This window comes from Delphinapterus leucas, chromosome 5 (genome assembly GCF_059928025.1).
Source record: "Delphinapterus leucas isolate spDelLeu-1000000601 "Yukka" chromosome 5, BTC_Dleu_Yukka2, whole genome shotgun sequence".
Lineage (NCBI taxonomy): Eukaryota > Metazoa > Chordata > Mammalia > Artiodactyla > Monodontidae > Delphinapterus > Delphinapterus leucas.
This window is the reverse complement of record NC_143133.1, coordinates 70,340,407-70,357,179: the sequence shown is the minus strand read 5'-3', so window position 1 is coordinate 70,357,179 and position 16,773 is coordinate 70,340,407. Positions and strand designations below refer to the sequence as shown.

The 16,773-nt window shown below is 41.3% G+C and overlaps 1 protein-coding gene across 2 annotated transcripts in view; it reads left to right on the top strand.

Annotated features, from left to right (window-relative positions):
- The window catches only part of COMMD8 (COMM domain containing 8), a 152,276-nt gene that overhangs the window by 70,436 nt on the left and 65,067 nt on the right, over positions 1 to 16,773 (top strand). Inside the window, exon 5 of one of the 2 annotated variants that reach the window (XM_089911884.1) lies at positions 1 to 16,773. This exon is cut by the window's left edge and continues 15,742 nt beyond it; it is cut by the window's right edge and continues 18,366 nt beyond it. The exons of the other annotated variant lie outside the window; for it this stretch is intronic. The gene's annotated coding sequence lies outside the window, so the exon portion shown is untranslated. 2 annotated transcript variants of the gene reach the window in all.

The window sequence follows — 16,773 nt, the reverse complement described above, 5'->3', positions numbered from 1 at the left end:
TTCTTGGATTGCTTCCACAGTCTTCTAGCTGGGTTCACTAAATAGTCACATTTTAATCTTTTCAGATTCATCTTCTGCATGTCTACCAGCATGTTTAATTTAAAATACAAATATGACAATGTCACTCCGAGCTTGAGTCTTTTAATGATCCCTCATTACCTATAACAGTAATTTTAAAACTTTGTTCCCTGGAACAGGTAATTGGTGTCCCGGAAAAAATATTCCTAAAAGACTAATGTCCCTGGGTTCAAGAAGATTGTGTGGTAATGCCCATCATCTTAGAGGTTTACAAATGCACTGCAGTAGCATATCAAAATATCGTGAGGTAAAGACATCAGTATAATTTGTTTTAAATAATCCTTTCCCCAAATTTTTGGACCCCTAGTCGTTTTAGAAGAATACCTCCTAGCATCAGAATATCAGAATATTATCTAAGCTCTTCCCCTGGCCCCAAGGCTCTTTATGATCAGCCTCTGTCTGTCCCTTGAGCTTCTTTTCCTACCACCTTCTGCTGCACCATGTATGCTTCAGCAACATTAAATGTGTACAGATCTTGCAAACACTGTCCATGGAAGAAATTTGCATTTGGTAGTGCTATTTACTTCAACTGGAATGTTATGGCCCCATGCCAGTCAGTCATATACCTTATGGTTAGTCTCTCAGACTGAGTTCAGAGGATGTTTGCTGCAGGAGGCTGTCATGTAAAACCTAAAATTAAGGCTCAGTATTATGTGCTGCCTTGACATCTCATGAAATCAGGGGGGGCTTTGACCTGCTCCTGTGGATAAGATCCCCTAGACAAATAACCCTCTTCATCATGGGTACCGGGCACAGGCCCTGCATTTCCCTGAGTAATGGGTTTTGGTTCCCTGCCCGCCTGTGGAGTTGTTCAAACACTCCAGTCATATCCACCCCACTCTGCGGAAACCCATCTCTCCCTCTTAATACTACAAAGCCTGTCTCCCACAGCCCCTGATGCTTCCCTCTGTCCTGAGTACAGCCCTCATGTGGTCTTGCATGGTATATGGTGTCCTCCCCTATGTGACTGATAAACTGCTGTTGATGTCTTCTGTCCACTGTCAGGTGTCACATGTTCAGCTACCCCCAATACCGTAGGGCAGGAATCCCTCTCTCGCCAACAGAAAGAATAGGAGGCAATTAAAAGAGAGATATTCCTATACATCTTGTTTCACAGCTACCCTAGTTCAGTCTGTCCCCATAAGCACTTTGAATGTATCTTTCTTTACACTTGCCACATTTCACTGTAATTATGTCTTTATGTGTTGGACTCTATATTAGATTGTGAACTCCTTGATGTCAGACACCAAACCTTACTTACCCAGTGAATCTGGTGAAAACAGTAAGTAGTGCATCTTTTGAGCACTTTTACAAGTCACAGCTCAAGGTGCCACAAGGTTCGTATTGTCCTTAATTCAAGAGATGAGGAACTTGAACCTTAATTGAGCAATCTGCCTTAAGACCACACGACATGTTAAGAGGCAGAGCTGGATCTTGACCCAGGTATAGCCCTTAAGACTGTCATCTTTATATGTAGACAGATGTAATACTCAGTCATGGAGTCTGTGATGTGCCAAATGGCTTGGTGATGTGAGAATGAAACTCATGCAAGTGAGACTTTCCCTTTGTCCCCAAGTTGGTGAACAGATTCTGAAACTGCAGCAAACGAGGCACAAAGTACCTTACATTCTGAAGATAATCACAAACAGGTGGAACTACATGTCCCTTCTTGGGTATCCTGGGAGGCAGCAGACATTGTAATTTTAATCACCATTCCCACACCAGCCAAATAAAAAGGAGAGAAGGAAGGACAGAGAAAAGAGAGCATAAAGAGAAAGGAAGTAAAGGAGGAAAGGAAAGATTGAGAACATTGTCAGAGTGTGAGTCGTCAGCTAGTAGAGAACGTTAAGGCTTTCTCTTCACTTCTTTACGGGGAGAAAAGGGAAAAACAAAGATTGGGAATACCTGCAAGACAGGGACACCCTGCACTTCATTTCCCTGTAGTGATTTTTTTTCCTTAGGTGCAGACTCCCTAATATGCCCCTGTGCCTGCAGGGAAAACGCTATGAGATTGCTACCTTGGTAGAAAGAAAGAGGGTCAGCAGAGGAGGAGCCTGCCTTCCACTATTTGGCAATGTTAGGTTTCCAGTGGCTCAAGTGGTCCATCTATGAGGGCTGCCTGCAGGGCAAGTGGACCCAGCAGAGCCAGCAGAGAGAAGTTTGGTGATTCCCAGGGTCAGGGTGTGTGTGTGTGTGTGTGTGTGTGTGTGTGTGTTTGCGTGTATGTGTGTGTGTTTGCATGTATGTGTGTATGGGGGGAAGGTTGGGGAAGGTGGTAGTTGGTGGTGATAACTGTTTATCTGTGTATCAGGGAACTGTGTAATGCAGAACCCCTACACCTCCCCAGAGCTCACTCATGTACCCAAAGAGAGAGGCAGTCCTTGGACGCCTGCCGTACAGAGGGCATGTTTGGTCAGATGGGGTTAGCTGGAGAAGCACTGATGTCTGGCACAGGACTACAATCACTCAGCCATTAAGCAACAATTATTTTCTTCCTTTATGTACCTTCCTCCCCCCCCCCGCCCCCCGGTATCTAGTCCCAGAGAGGAAGGCAGGGTCACAGTGCAGACCTCATCCCTTTCCTTCCTGCAATTCCCTGAGCTACAGGGGGCAAAAGGGGGATGGGTGGGAAGAGACTGGAATTTTAAACAGGACTGAGTTTTTTGGTAAATAAATGAAAGTGGTCAGAAAGTTATGAATCTGGCTTGAGATGCTACGAAAGAGAGCTTCATCAGCACATAGGGGGCCAGGACTGGGGGAAAAAATAGAACTTCTCTGTTGTATCCAACAAGTTCTGACTGTTCAACTAACCAGTCACCTAAGCAGACTGTTAAAGTGATACCCTGGATTGCTTTACAAGGTGAATTTAATGGAATCGGTGGAATGTGGAAGAAAGTTTTGTCTGTTCCTTAGGGGAATGTCTCAGAACTCGTTCCCGTCCACTGATTAGGACCCACTTATAAGCAGCTTGACAGTGTCCTTGGGAAGTCAAGGCCCAAAATTTAGTGGTAACTACTTGCTTCTACTGTAAGTGGGACCAAGACAAGCCGGAAGACAAGCCGCTGAGCACCGCTGTCTGTTTCTGATATCCTAGATGTTTACCCACCTTGGAGCACAGAACACACCTGCCCATCACCAGCTGTGCCCAGAAACCTCCCAGAAGTCACAAATATTGTGAAGTTTCTTTCATCATTAGCCTTAATTTTAGCCAATTTAACCTTTACTTTATCATTATTCCGAGCATCACCTGAAGCCCCTGGTGATGTATCCTTAATTAAAGGTGAATTACTGGCATGCCAAAAGATTTGCTTACCAGATTTGAAACAACTGTTGTTGTGTAGCTTGAGGACAAACATAAAATTATATGTGTGTCTTTTTTATGATACAGGAAATCAGGTTTGGGTCAGTTACTTAGGAAACTGAAGAGAAGCATCGCTATGATATGTCTCTATTTAAATTTGATTTTTTGCTGTTTCTTTACTGTGGGCTGTAAAATACAGTAAAAAAGGAAAACAAAGACTGCAAAGATAAAGTCACAAAATAACCACCTCTTTTGCCTGTTTCATGGTCAGTCATTATTCTTAAAGTTATGAAAAGTAAGCATTTTTTTCCTATTACCATTTTATAGAATGCTGATATCTTCACTTGTGAGTGTTACTATATTTTCGTGAGGCTAATCATCACACATGCTTAAGAGGGTGCAAGGTTAAGCCACAAGAAGTTCTGGGTGGGGAAAGTATATTAGAACTAGAAGGGGGTTTGGAAATTAACTCTCTCACTTTGCCAAGTAGAAGCTAAAGCCCAGAGAAATTAAGACTTGGCCAAGCTCACACGATTAAGTTGAGGAATGAAATTAGATTTGAAATTAGAAAATTTGAAATTAGAAAAAAGAATTAGATGAGGATATGGATAGATTTGCCTGTTAGCTTGGCCAAGCTGCTGCTGGTTTAATTCCAGGGAATGTAAACTTAGCTGAGGAAATTAACCTCTTTTGTAGAAAAGAGGATGTGTGTGTGTAAATAGAAAAGAAAGAGAAGTGAAGAGGTAATTATTGCAACTGGGGACTTGACACTGCAAGAATAATTTGATGTCTTAAATGAGTCTAACTCTTCATCTTACCAAAAGGGAAAACTGAAACTCAGAAGGACTGTGATTTGCTCATGACCACATAGCTGGTTAGCAGCAGAACAAGATCAAGAACCTGGTCCCCAGACCTGTGCTCTACTCCTCAACCTAACTGTCTATTATTCCTTCTTTGTTAGCATTGAGAACAAATTTTAACAGTCCTTAAAAGATTTTAATGAAAATTTTATTTCACTAAAAAAGACAAACTTAAACAATGTTAGTTGTTATAGACTACTGAGATTATTAGCTTTTATAAGAACCTAGACTAAAGGTCTGAAGTGTATGGTGAGAAAAGCAGGCCGTAGTGTGGATAAAAAGCACATTGCTGACTACAAGAATTTACGGTGCTGGGAGGATGGGCCTGCGTCCCTGTAAGATTTGAGGGAAGAATCAGAATTGTCCTAGAGCAAGGTTTCTTAGTATTGATGCCATTACATTTTGTGTTTGATACGTCTCTGTCATAGGGGTCTCTCCTGTATATGGTAGGATGTGTAGTAGCAACCCCTGCCAGTAGTACCTCCCCTCTCCTGTTATGACAGCCACAAATGTCTCCAGACATTGTCACATGTCCCTGTAGGGGGAGGCAAAAATGCTCTGGTTGAAGAACAACAGGCTTGGAGTATTAGGCCTGAGCCCATGGGTGCTGGGGAGTAGATAATACCAATTAGGTCAGGGCCAGGAGACTGGAGAAAGGGAGCGTGGCAGCCCGTGACACCTTCCATTACAGGATATTTACATATTAACTCATTTTTAGGCAGCATATACCCCACAAGCTGCAAACGTGATGCTAATCATGGGATACATTTGTAGGTGTTGACAAACAAGGGCCTCAGGTTTTTGGGTGGTAGTAGTTGTATTTATACTGGGCTTGGAGCCCCTACTCCAAGAGCACAGGCTACTTTCCTGATGCCCATACCTAACCATGGCTGACAGCCTGGGGTGCTAAGGTCCTAGTTAAGAAGACAACTTTACCTGGGGTAGCAGAGATGGTGCAAAGGAAATTGGTCATCCTCCACGTCCTTTTCTCCTACTTCCTGTGACCTAGAATGGGGGTGTGATCAGCCAGCCTTGACCACGTGGATAAGGGCAATTGCTTATGGGATGGCACAGACAAAAATAAATAAATAAAAAAAAGAAAGGACTCTGGGTCTCTGGAATCCTTCTGGAGCAGAGTCACTTACTTGCCCTGGATCACCCACCTACCTCTGGACTGTTATGCACGTGAGAAACAAGTGTCTTGTTTGAGCCGGTAAATTGTGGGGTTTATTTGTGCCGGCAACTTATTCCGTGTCCTACCTAATATACGGCAACATGACAAGATGAACACCAAGGAAATTAAGGTTGAATCTGCATGGGAACTACAGAGAACTGCCCAATGGCACAGCAAAGGGATTCTTTGGAAAGAAGAGCCCATGAAAAGGAAAGGGTAAGATTGACTTGATTAGACTTTTGCTGCATTCGTCGACTCTCTTCAGGTAGAAGGTCAATTATTCACACTTTCCTTTTTGTAATAGTTTAGGGTCTCTATGAGCAGATAAGAGAAGTATAGTGAAGTTACCCCTCTTCTGTCAGGTTGAGAGGTCTGCCTCCTTAGAGCTGCTTTTTGTAGATAGAGGGAAGCTTTGCCTTTAGCTATAAGTTATTTATTGAGCTTCCATTTTCTGTCAGTTCCTGGGGTGGTGTGCAATGTGGGGTGGTGTGCAGATGTGGGCTGCAAAGAGGGATCAGATGTGGTAGCTCCCGAAAGGTACTTAGAATCTAATCAGGGAAGCCTGACCTGTATTGAGAGACACATGCTATAACGTGGTATATGACAAACTGACTGGTCAACAGTACCGTTTCTAGAGAATAGTGCTTGACATGAGTTTTGAGTGGCAGGTAATAATAATGGTAATGCCTACTAATTATTGAGCGCGTGACATGTGCCAGTAGTTCTTGGAGAAGCAGAGAGGAGGATAAGAGACATTTTAGGTGAGGGAATAAAGAGGCTTGGAAGGAAGTCAGAATGTACACGGTGGGTATATCCAGGTTTTGCTGAAAGAAGACTTTATGCAGTAGTGGGTTTGGGAAACATTAAACAACCTTGGTACCACGGATTATAATTCCCTTACAATGCCACAACCTAATGTCACAAAATCTCAGAGAACATTAGTTTAAAAAGCAATAGAATTTGAAACTTGATAGCACATGAAATCAGCTAGGTAAACTGTGAAGCCTAAGACACAGTACTATTTCTCCATGGCAGTATAAACCTTCCCACTTTTCATCATGATAGAAACTAAAGGCAAAGAAAAATTATGAATACTATCTCATGGAGGAGTCCACCCCTGCTAAGTAATATCATTCTTCTGTTATTGAAGAAAACAAGGAGAAAATGTTTTGGGGAAGTAGGGGTGATGTTCAGGATATTTCCTGTCCCCACCTTATTGTATTTTCTTAATGCTAGGACACTCAGTAGTGATGGATGAAGCTGAAGATTTGTTTGGAGCCAGAATGTGGATCTTAAATGCTTAAATTTATCCCATGGACAATGAGAGACAACTGAGGCTTTTAAAATCAGTGGGTAGCATAATGAGAATGTCTTTATAGAGAAATTAATCTGGTTGCAGTGCTTAGAATAAACGGGTGGAGGACAAAACTGGGGGAAGGAATGCTAGTTCAATTTTTTTTTTTGGTAATAATTCATTCTGATGTAATTTGAGGGCCATTAGGGAACATTCTGCTTACCTGGGTGAGAGATAATTCAGCTTCTGGCAGAGATCAGTTCTACAGATTCATCTGCATGCACACTGAAGAGATCTGGGTCCTGGGAAAACGGCTCAATGTACAGATGTGTTCGGATGGAGGAGGAAGTCAGACACATTCTAGATGATGCAATGGCTTTGATGAGCCCTGGAGGTATGTCAAAATGGGGAGAACTATGGGCAGCCTACGGGTAGCAAGAGAGCACTGAAGTTAGGGCAGCAAATGCCAAAGTTAAATTTGCCTATGCCATACTTTTACCTACTATGTCAATCTGTGTCACAGCAGGAAACAGATGGCACACTCAGTGTTGGGGAGTTAATAAAAGGGCTATTTACAACCTTGAGGACAAGGCTAGGAGAAACCAACCAGGGACGATTACGCTTCCCAGGGCTAGCAACTGGCAGGGAGCCAGTTACCAACCACTCCTAAAACGGAAGGGTCAAGAGGAGAGAGCAAGGCTTCCCTGGTGGCGCAGTGGTGGAGAGTCCTCCTGCTGATGCAGGGGACACGGGTTCGTGCCCCAGTCCGGGAAGGTCCCACATGCCGTGTACCACAAAAAAAAAAAAAAAAAAGAGGAGGGAGCAGATTGTCTGTGCCCAGAATCCAGAGGGAGTAGCTGCAGGGGAAGGCCATAAGGCAGGAGGAGTGGGCTTGCTAGGGGGATGGAGTCAATCCATGGGCGTGAGGGCACCACAGGAGTAAACACCTCAAGCTCAGTCTCCTCTCATTCTCCAGTATCTTGCCCATGCCTCCCATTGGTAAAATCAACCAGAAGGCTGCGGGTAAGCAAACCCATGGACACAGCCCATAAAGTCAACCTCCCAAGAGCACAGAGCAGAGTGGAGAAGGGTAGAGAGAGATAGTGCGATGGGAGGGAGGTGTTGGGGGTAAAGCAAAAGGGAAGACACCTAACATAAATCTTTGTGGTGCTGCTAATTGCCAAAAACCAGGATGAGAAGGAAGGATCCTTGTGCAAAATACCTCTCCAATGGGCCTTCTTTGAAAATGAAAGTTATCCCCGAAAAGGTAGAATTAAAGTAACTTAAACTAAGTGGTAATTATCTAATGAATGAATGATAGATTAAAGGGCTGGAGGATATTGAAAGGATAAACAAACAGGTGAAAAAACCAAAGTAGACTCTATCTTCTGCAATTTTACACAGGGCTCAACATACTTCAGCTGTCTGTGCAGATGGGAAGGCTGAGCTGAGGATTAAAGAAAAATAATAATTTGTTTTCAGATGAGGACTGGAGAGGTGGAAGGAGGGACAGGAACCAAGGATAGATTTTCAGCGTGTGGTTTATAGGAGTTTACCTCTTTCCCTTCTTTGGCCCATGGCTTTTGTTTCCTTATCACATCAAGAACACAGGCTCAGGTATAAATCAGCATCTCAATATTATTTTAGAATTTCTTGTTGCCATGGTGTATGTTGATTACTTAATTTCCCCCATTTCTATTTTAGTTTGTTCTGCTTAATTCTTTATGACTCTTGTTTTTCCCTTGTCTTCACTTTCTATCTCAATTTTTTTTTCTATTCTATTTTAAGAAGAAAACTTTTAAACAGTCTTTAAAAGACTGTTTTATGCTCAACTTCTAAGTATTCCTTTTAACTTGGATTTGCTTGTCTTAGCTTTGATTTTTCAACCCTCTGACTTTCATGTTTCTAGCTTGTTATTTCATTGGTTCTAGCCCTTTTGTGTTTTTTATTTTTGCCGGTTTTATTTTTAATCTTTTATCCTTCTTAATTTCACATTTTGATTTATTTTTTTAATCTCACTGGTTTTAGTTTTTCTTTTCTTCTAGTCTTCATTGAACTCTATATAGTTTAGGCTAATTTTTTCTTTAGTATATTGTCTTTTAATTTTATTCTTAGACTTAATTTCATGCTTTGATTTGTCCCTTAAATTTCTTCTCTGCCGGGACTTCCCTGGTGACACAGTGGTTAAGAATCCGCCTGCCAATGCAGGGCACACAGGTTTGAGTCCTGGTCTGGGAATATCCCACATGCCGCGGAGCAACTAAGCCTGTGCACCACAACTACTGAGCCTGCGCTCTAGAGCCCGCGAGCCACAGCTACTGAGCCCGCAAGCCACCAACTACTGAATCCTAGGCGCCTAGAGCTCGTGCTCCGCAACAAGAGAAGCCACTGCAATGAGAAGCCCGTGCACCGCAACGAAGAGTAGCCCCCGCTCACCGCAACTAGAGAAAGCATGTGCGCAGCAACGAAGGCCCAACGCAGCCAAAAATAAATAAGTAAATAAATAAAAAGTTTCTTCTATGCCTTCATCATTTTACTATAATGTCCTTAGTCCTTCTCCTCCTCCACCTCCTGCACATCTTCTTCTTCATACCTTATTTTGTAATTTGCTTTTGTCATCACAAGAAGGCAAGAAGCTTGGCAGCATGAAGAAACCCATATAATAAATTGAATAGTTTGGGCGTCTTCTTCCCCCCACCTGCCCTGTAGTCACTTTTCTACTCTCCCTTAATGACTTCTCAGTTCATTAACGATAATCTGCACCAAATCTTCACTCCAGAATTCTCAAAAAGAAAAAAATCCACAGCAATACAGCCTCTTCTGGTCCCTTCTCTGGTGGTTATGGTCCTGTCAGTCATTTTGGCCTGCTACCACAGAACACCACAGACTGGGTATTTTATAAACAACAGAAATCTATTTCCCACATTTCTGGCGGTGTTAGCAGAATTGCTGTCTGGTGAAGGCCTGCTTCCTGGTTCATACATGGCCATCTTCTTGCTGTGTCTTCACATGGTGGAAGGGGCAGGGGAGCACGCTGGGGTCTCTTTTATAAGGACATGGATCTCATTCATTAAGGATTGGTCCTCATGATCTAATCATCTCTCAAAGGCCCCACCTCCAAATACCATCACACTGGGGATTGGGCTTAAATATAAGAATTTTGGGGACACAAATATCCAGTCCATTGCAGATGACAAGGGTAAAGCTTTTGTTATGTTCCTTTCTTCCCACATGCAATTTGGACTGTGTGATTTTAGACTTTTTTTTGCGGTACACGGGCCTCTCACTGCTGTGGCCTCTCCCGTTGCTGAGCACAGGCTCCGGATGTGCAGGCTCAGCGGCCGTGGCTCACGGGCCCAGCTGCTCCGCAGCATGTGGGATCTTGCCGGACCAGGGCACGAACTCGTGTCCCCTGCATCGGCAGGTGGACTCTCAACCACTGCGCCACCAGGGAAGCCCTAGACTATTTTTATCTCCAGTGATTAGATAAGAGTATCATTGGCGATAAGATTAGTCTCTTTCCTCCCTTGATCTCAGAACTGTTACTAAGGTCCTCAGCTCATAAGACAGAATTTTCTTCTGTCTTGATTTAGTGTTTCGGAAGTTGGGCATGATTGATCCCAATATCTACCGGTCAAGCTGAACACTGTCTCTCTTTTACAGTCTTCTGTTTATTCTTTACAGCCTACAGTGGTATTAATCACCTATGGTGCCCTAAGTGCCATGACTGCCAGGTGGTCTGATGGAGCCTAACTTGGAATCATTAGGAAAGAAGCAGCATTACTTCTCTGTGAGCTGTTTTTCTCAAGATGGGCTTATTAACCTAAATAGAAAATTATCCTCTAGTTCATCCTTACCAAACTTTACTTTGAAATGTAGAGAACCTGTTGTTCATTCTATTTCTATTCTATACTGGTAATTTGGGTACCAGAATCACAGATTATACTATAATAAGCCCCTTTCTGCTTACTGATATCCTAAAAATGACCTGGGAAAGTGGTCATATCTCCTTTTTAACTCTGGGATAGCTGTTTCAGCATCCTGTGATCCGAGTGAAATTAGAAAACAGGGAAGAGTAAGATGAACTGATTTTTAGGCCTGGAATCTGTCCTTCCTGCCCGCATTAGCAACACACACAAAGCTCAGCTAATCTCTAATTATATGCCATGGTATATGGTGGTCCATGGTGTGTGATATATGACATGGTGTGTGGTATATGACATGGTGGTACAGAATATAGGTTCTGGAGGAAGGTCGGGTTTGAATCCCAATTCTCACACTCATTAGATTGTGCTACTATGAACAAGTTACTTTAACTCTTTCTGCCTCCATTTCTTTATCTCTAAAATAGGAATAAGTTAAGATGTAAAGTGCTTACCACTTTACCTGGCACATTATAATTTTTCAATAAATACAAACTCTTAATATTATTTATGACTCAGTTCAGGAGTCTCCATTTCCATGAAATATTCCATGAGTGACCCCCATGGACAAACACACACACACGCACACACACACACACACACCCCAAGGCTTACACACATATGCTTTTCTTTCAATCTGATGCTTCATATACCCCTTCTACATAGCACTTTGTGCATCTCTCTATATAGCATTTTACAAGGTACTTGTGACATGTTTACATGTATTCCTTTTTACGTGTATTCTTTTTCTGTTATTAGATAAACATCTTGAGGTCAGGAATTGTGTCTTTTTTACATTTATATTCTCAACATTGAACACAAGAGCTGGTACACAGTGTGTGTTTAATAAATATTTAATAACAATTGATGATGAATGGTTGATGCCTGAGAACTTTTAAATAACCATGTCTTAGGTGCCTTAAGGGAATGTTTCTTCTTTTTACTTCCTAAGCAACAGATGGACAAAACCTAAACTTTTATATGAACCCTGTTCTGTCTTCTGAGAACAGGATAAGGCTTCTCTGTAGTCAAAATCAAGGCCATGTTAATGGATCTCTATATGAAAGAAAAAGAATCTCCAAGGACCCTATACAAATTTATGATCATTTAAACTACTCCTTTCTTTGAAAATGTTCAAATATTACAAATCTGTGCTTGATCAGTAGTTTAGAAATGTGGGCAGATTTTGAGATACTGTCACTAGAGATTTGACTTTGATGTCTGAGGTCATTCCCTTTATTCCATTATCTCTCGCTTGCTGCCACTCTAATCCCTCTCTCTGCTTCACAGCATAATTTCTAGAGTTGTCTACAGTTCCTGCATTGCTTTACTTTCCACTCACCCTCCTCTGGTCTGACCTCTGGTCCCATCACCCCCAAACAGTCTATGTTAATACAGCCGTGGCTCTTACTCTCATTTTGCTATAATCAATTTTTCAGTCCTCATTTTACTTGACTTCTCAGCAGCATTTGACCCTGTTGTCTTTGCTTTCCTTCTTCAGTTCTACTCCCTTAGCTCCCCTGACACCATTTCTGTTGGTCATGTTCCTACTTATTTGGAACCTCTGTCTTATAATTCTTTGTCAACTTATCTTCTCTGAAGGCTGGGTCCTGGGCTTTCCTCTCTTCTCACTTATTTTATATTTTGTCCCTGGATGAAGTATCCAGGCCAGCGGTGTCTTACAATTATCTTTGCCTTGATAACCTCCAAATGTATACATACAGACTAGACCTCTCCTCTACGCTTCAGACCCATAGTCTCACTGTGAACTTGACAACTTCAGTGGATAACTAAAGCCACCTCAAATTCAATATTTTCAACATGATCCCTTGATCTCCTCATCTAAACCTGTCATACACAGGGTTGCACTAGTCAGAAATTTGAGCGTCCTCTTCAACATTTTCTTCCTTATCTCCAATATCTAATTTGCCATCATTCAAAAAAATTTTAACACAGGAAATCTCTTGAACCAGTTCAATTTTGTCCATCTTTACTGATACCTCTGCTTTTATCATTTTTCGCTGATGCTACTGCAATATTTTTTAAACTGGTCTAGTTGCTTCTACTCTAGACCTCTCCAAACTGTTTTCCAGGGTGACAGCCAGACGACTGATTTCAAAGTGCACATCTGTTCACATCACCCCTCTGCCTAAATTCTCTCAGCGGTTGCCCATTTCTCTCAGGACAGCATAGCCCCCAAAGCCCTGAGTAGAATGCTTCCCTGCTTCTCCAACCTCTTCACCTTCAGGCTGCCCTCACTCTGCCTCTGGTCACTCTGGCTTCCACTTCAGCTCCTCAAACACCCAAGTTTCTTCTTGCCACAGGTCCTTTGCATGTGCTGTTGTTTAGGCTAGAATCTGCAAAATTTTTTATGCCTGTCCCTTTGCCTAGGTTACTATGGATCCATGAGATATTTTCATAGGCATGTTTTCATTAAGTCCCCAGAAGAAATTTCTTTCTCTATTAAGGCCTCCTCCCCCCCAAATCATTGGCATTCTCTTAACCTCTTTGTTTTATTTTAATCTTATAGACACAATGAACCATATAATGTACCATGTTTACTTCTTGCCACTAGTTTCTTGAATGTCTGCCCTGTATTGTGGTTACTGGCCTGGGTTCTGGAACCAAATTAACTAGGTTTGAATTCTGGCTCCTGTAGTCACTAGCTGTTTGATTTTTGTCAAGGTACTTAACATTTCTATGATTTTATTTTCTCATTTATAAAATAGAAATAATAATACTTATTCTCAAAGGGTTGTTGTGAGAAGTAAATGAATTAACAGGCACAAAGTATTTAAAATAGTGTCTGGTGCATAATAAGCACTTAGTAAAAATTGGTGGTTTTATTATTTCCTATCTCAGCACAGCTTGAATTGCCAGGGTGCTTCATGGGAAGGTGACTTTTGGGTCTTAATTGTATGGATTCTTGACCCAAAGCTCCATTTTACTTTGCATGTAATAACACATATAGTATTTGATAAATAGTTTTGATTATTCAAATTCAGGTTCTAAGGAAATATATTAGACTCCCCATTGTAATGATGGATATTTTATATTAAAATAGGAGAGATGCTATTTGTAGGACCAACTGTAAAGGCATTATGATTTGCTCCATAGAACTGTATAATCAAATCAATAGCAGAAAGTATCTTTGAAGTAAGGTTTTATCTGCACTCCCACCTCAACAGAAACATGGCTGCACACCGTAATTAGAACCAGGATTAGAGACACATTGTATTACATTGTACAGGCAGTGCCTTCACACTTCTTATATGAAATTAGCTCTTTCTTTCCTTACTTATTTTAGGAGATTGAGTTTCATTGTTATTTTCTAACACCAAATAAATAGGAAAAAAAAATCAACTCTGAATTGCAGTACTCCTGCAATCAATCATTTGAAAAACACATGGGCAAAGAATCAGGTTATCTCTTAGGTTTTAAGTCCCCCCAAGAGGATCTTTTTACTTCACTCTTTGTATTCAGAAAAAAATGATCTTCCTTATCTCCCATCACAGATGTCTCCTTAGCTACAGACTCCACCAGCAGAATAACAAGAGGATTTTCAAGATCATTTTGCGTCTGTTCATTTTTTTTTAAAGCTGTCCTGCAGAGAGTCGGAACAGCCAATGCCTCTGTTGTACATTGTGTGACTAGATTTGAACAAATTAGGTGATTCCCTCCCACCCCACCACCCATGTCGGTCAATGTAACAGGCTCCCAGAGTGAAACAAAATAGAAATTCATTTTCACTTCATGTCTGATGCAGAAGGTACACAGGCAGAGACACAGATCACTATTTTATTTAAAAAAGAGATCACCATCTGCTTTGTGTAGGGAGAAATATTCGGGCCCCATCTAATTGTGACAAGTATTTTTAGTTTAGGATCTTCTGACAACAAATTACCTTCAGTTTTTCTTTAAAAGGAATATATAGATTTGGCTATTAAGAGAAAAGCAGAATGGGAATGGAAGCATGTTTTTGTCTGAAATTTTAAATAAGGTAACATTGGACTTAAAAGCTTAGGCCTACAGAAAATGGTGTTAAAAACAAAGTAAACAGTAAGGGATTGAAAATCTTTGGGTAATCCCCACAATTCCCTTAAGGATTTAACTCAGTTAGCTTCACTATTTATGACTGTATTTAATAATGGTTCCTTGATTTTACAGAATGATTTCAGAGCAATTTCTTCACTTTGGGTCATGTTTTTTCAGCTCGTATAGTGCTCTCTAAGATCACTAGGGACACTGGGAAGCTGATTTAACTTTTAGGCCAATCAAGGACCATTTAGATGAAATGAACTAATGAGTGTACACGTACTTTAGAAAGTACAAAGAGTCCTACAAATGCAAGATGGTTTGGCTGCTATTAAATGACTGATGGAAGAGTTACGGTGGCTTTTCCAAACACTGACCTTCACTTGCAACCACTGAATAACAAATCTCCAGCTGAAAAAAATGACAAATGTTCCCACCACGATGTTCACTGCTAAGAGGTGTACTTCAGACCTCACAATGCTGTCTGGCTCCCTCGAGGTTTGAAACCTTTGCAAGAGCTGTGAGATTATAGCCAAAATTCATCAGTACTTGAAGGAAAAGAATATTTTCCGTAGCTGCTTCACTGTGCCATAGTGCGGTTGACTTCATTTGATTCTCCTGATGGGTTTAAGTACTGGGAAACTGTAGGGCAACCAGCTCTTGTACCTCCGGTGGGAAGCACAACCTAAAATTTCCTTGTAGCTAGCTATCATCATTTCTAAGCTATTTAATTAAGACATAGGAGACTCTGGTTACCGAAAATATTATATTATGGTTACAATTTTGATGGTGGCTATGGGCAGGACTGGTCTTTTAAAAAGTGACAGAGCCCCCAGATGCACTATATATATATATATATAACCCAAACTCAGAAAATCCCTGAGACTACATGTACATTTAGAACACTTTCCAAAATGTTGTGTTGAAATTATACTACTACTCTTATGGGCTAAATTATGTCCCTTCCAACATTCATATGCTGCAGCCCTAACCCTGAGTATCTCAGAATGTGACTGTATTTGGAGATAGGGTCTTTATAGAGATAGATAGCTAAGTTAAAATGAAGTCATCAGTGCGGATCCTAATCCAATATGACTGACCTCCTCGTAAGCAGAGGGGATTTGGATGTCGACACCTGCAGAGGGATTTCTGCTCCAGACCACCTCTGGACTTGAGCTGCAACATTAATCCTCCCCTAGGTCTCTGGCCTGCTGGCCTGTTCTGCAGATTTCAAATTTGCTAGCCCTCATAATTTCATAAGCCAATTCCTCTCTCTTTCTATATACGTACACACACCCAATTCATTTTGTTTCTCTGGAAAACCCTAATACAAACTACCTATGGATGTTTACACTTAAAAAGAAAATTGAGTGCAAACTACTCCTAAAGTATACATTCAAGTTTAGTGGCTGAGCGAATAGGTTTTGGAGTCACGCTGGTGAGTTCAAAATCTTGGCTCTGCCACTTTCTAGCAAGATGTCTTTGAGCAAGCCACTTAATATCTTAGTTTCTTCATCTGTAATAGAGGAATTATTGGGTTTCAGTGAGAATTTAAGGATTAATATGTTTCCAAAGCACTTAGCAGAATTAAATCATAAGCTCTCAAGATCTGCTAGTTATTAGCATTATTGTTATTATTTATACTTTTTTTCAGTCAGGATTCTTAGTTTTAGGCAGTAGGAACTAAGTTGAAATACAAAGGAATTTATTAAAATATGTTGGGGAGCTCACAGATTTCCTGAGAGTGTCAGGGAACCAGGCTCTGAGGTGATAAAGCCAGGAACCACTGCTGAAATGGATGCTGTAGAACTGATCCTATGAGGCCCCACTGCTTCTGCCCTGGACATTGCTCCTACCATCAACAGCACTGAGCCCGGAGACCAGAACCACTCCAGCAGCTGTGTTATGGGGCTACTCTTGCCATGATGGATTCTCTGTGCTCCTTTCTTCTTTACATCACTAAATTTTGATTTGATGTTTACGGTAAGTATGAGTGAGTGAATGATGGAACCTACGTCTGTCTCATGCCCAGATGAAAGGAATGCTGGGAAAGTGAGTATCAGCTATTTTCAGTTTTGATAGTGAGAGACAGGCTCTGCTTTATAGAT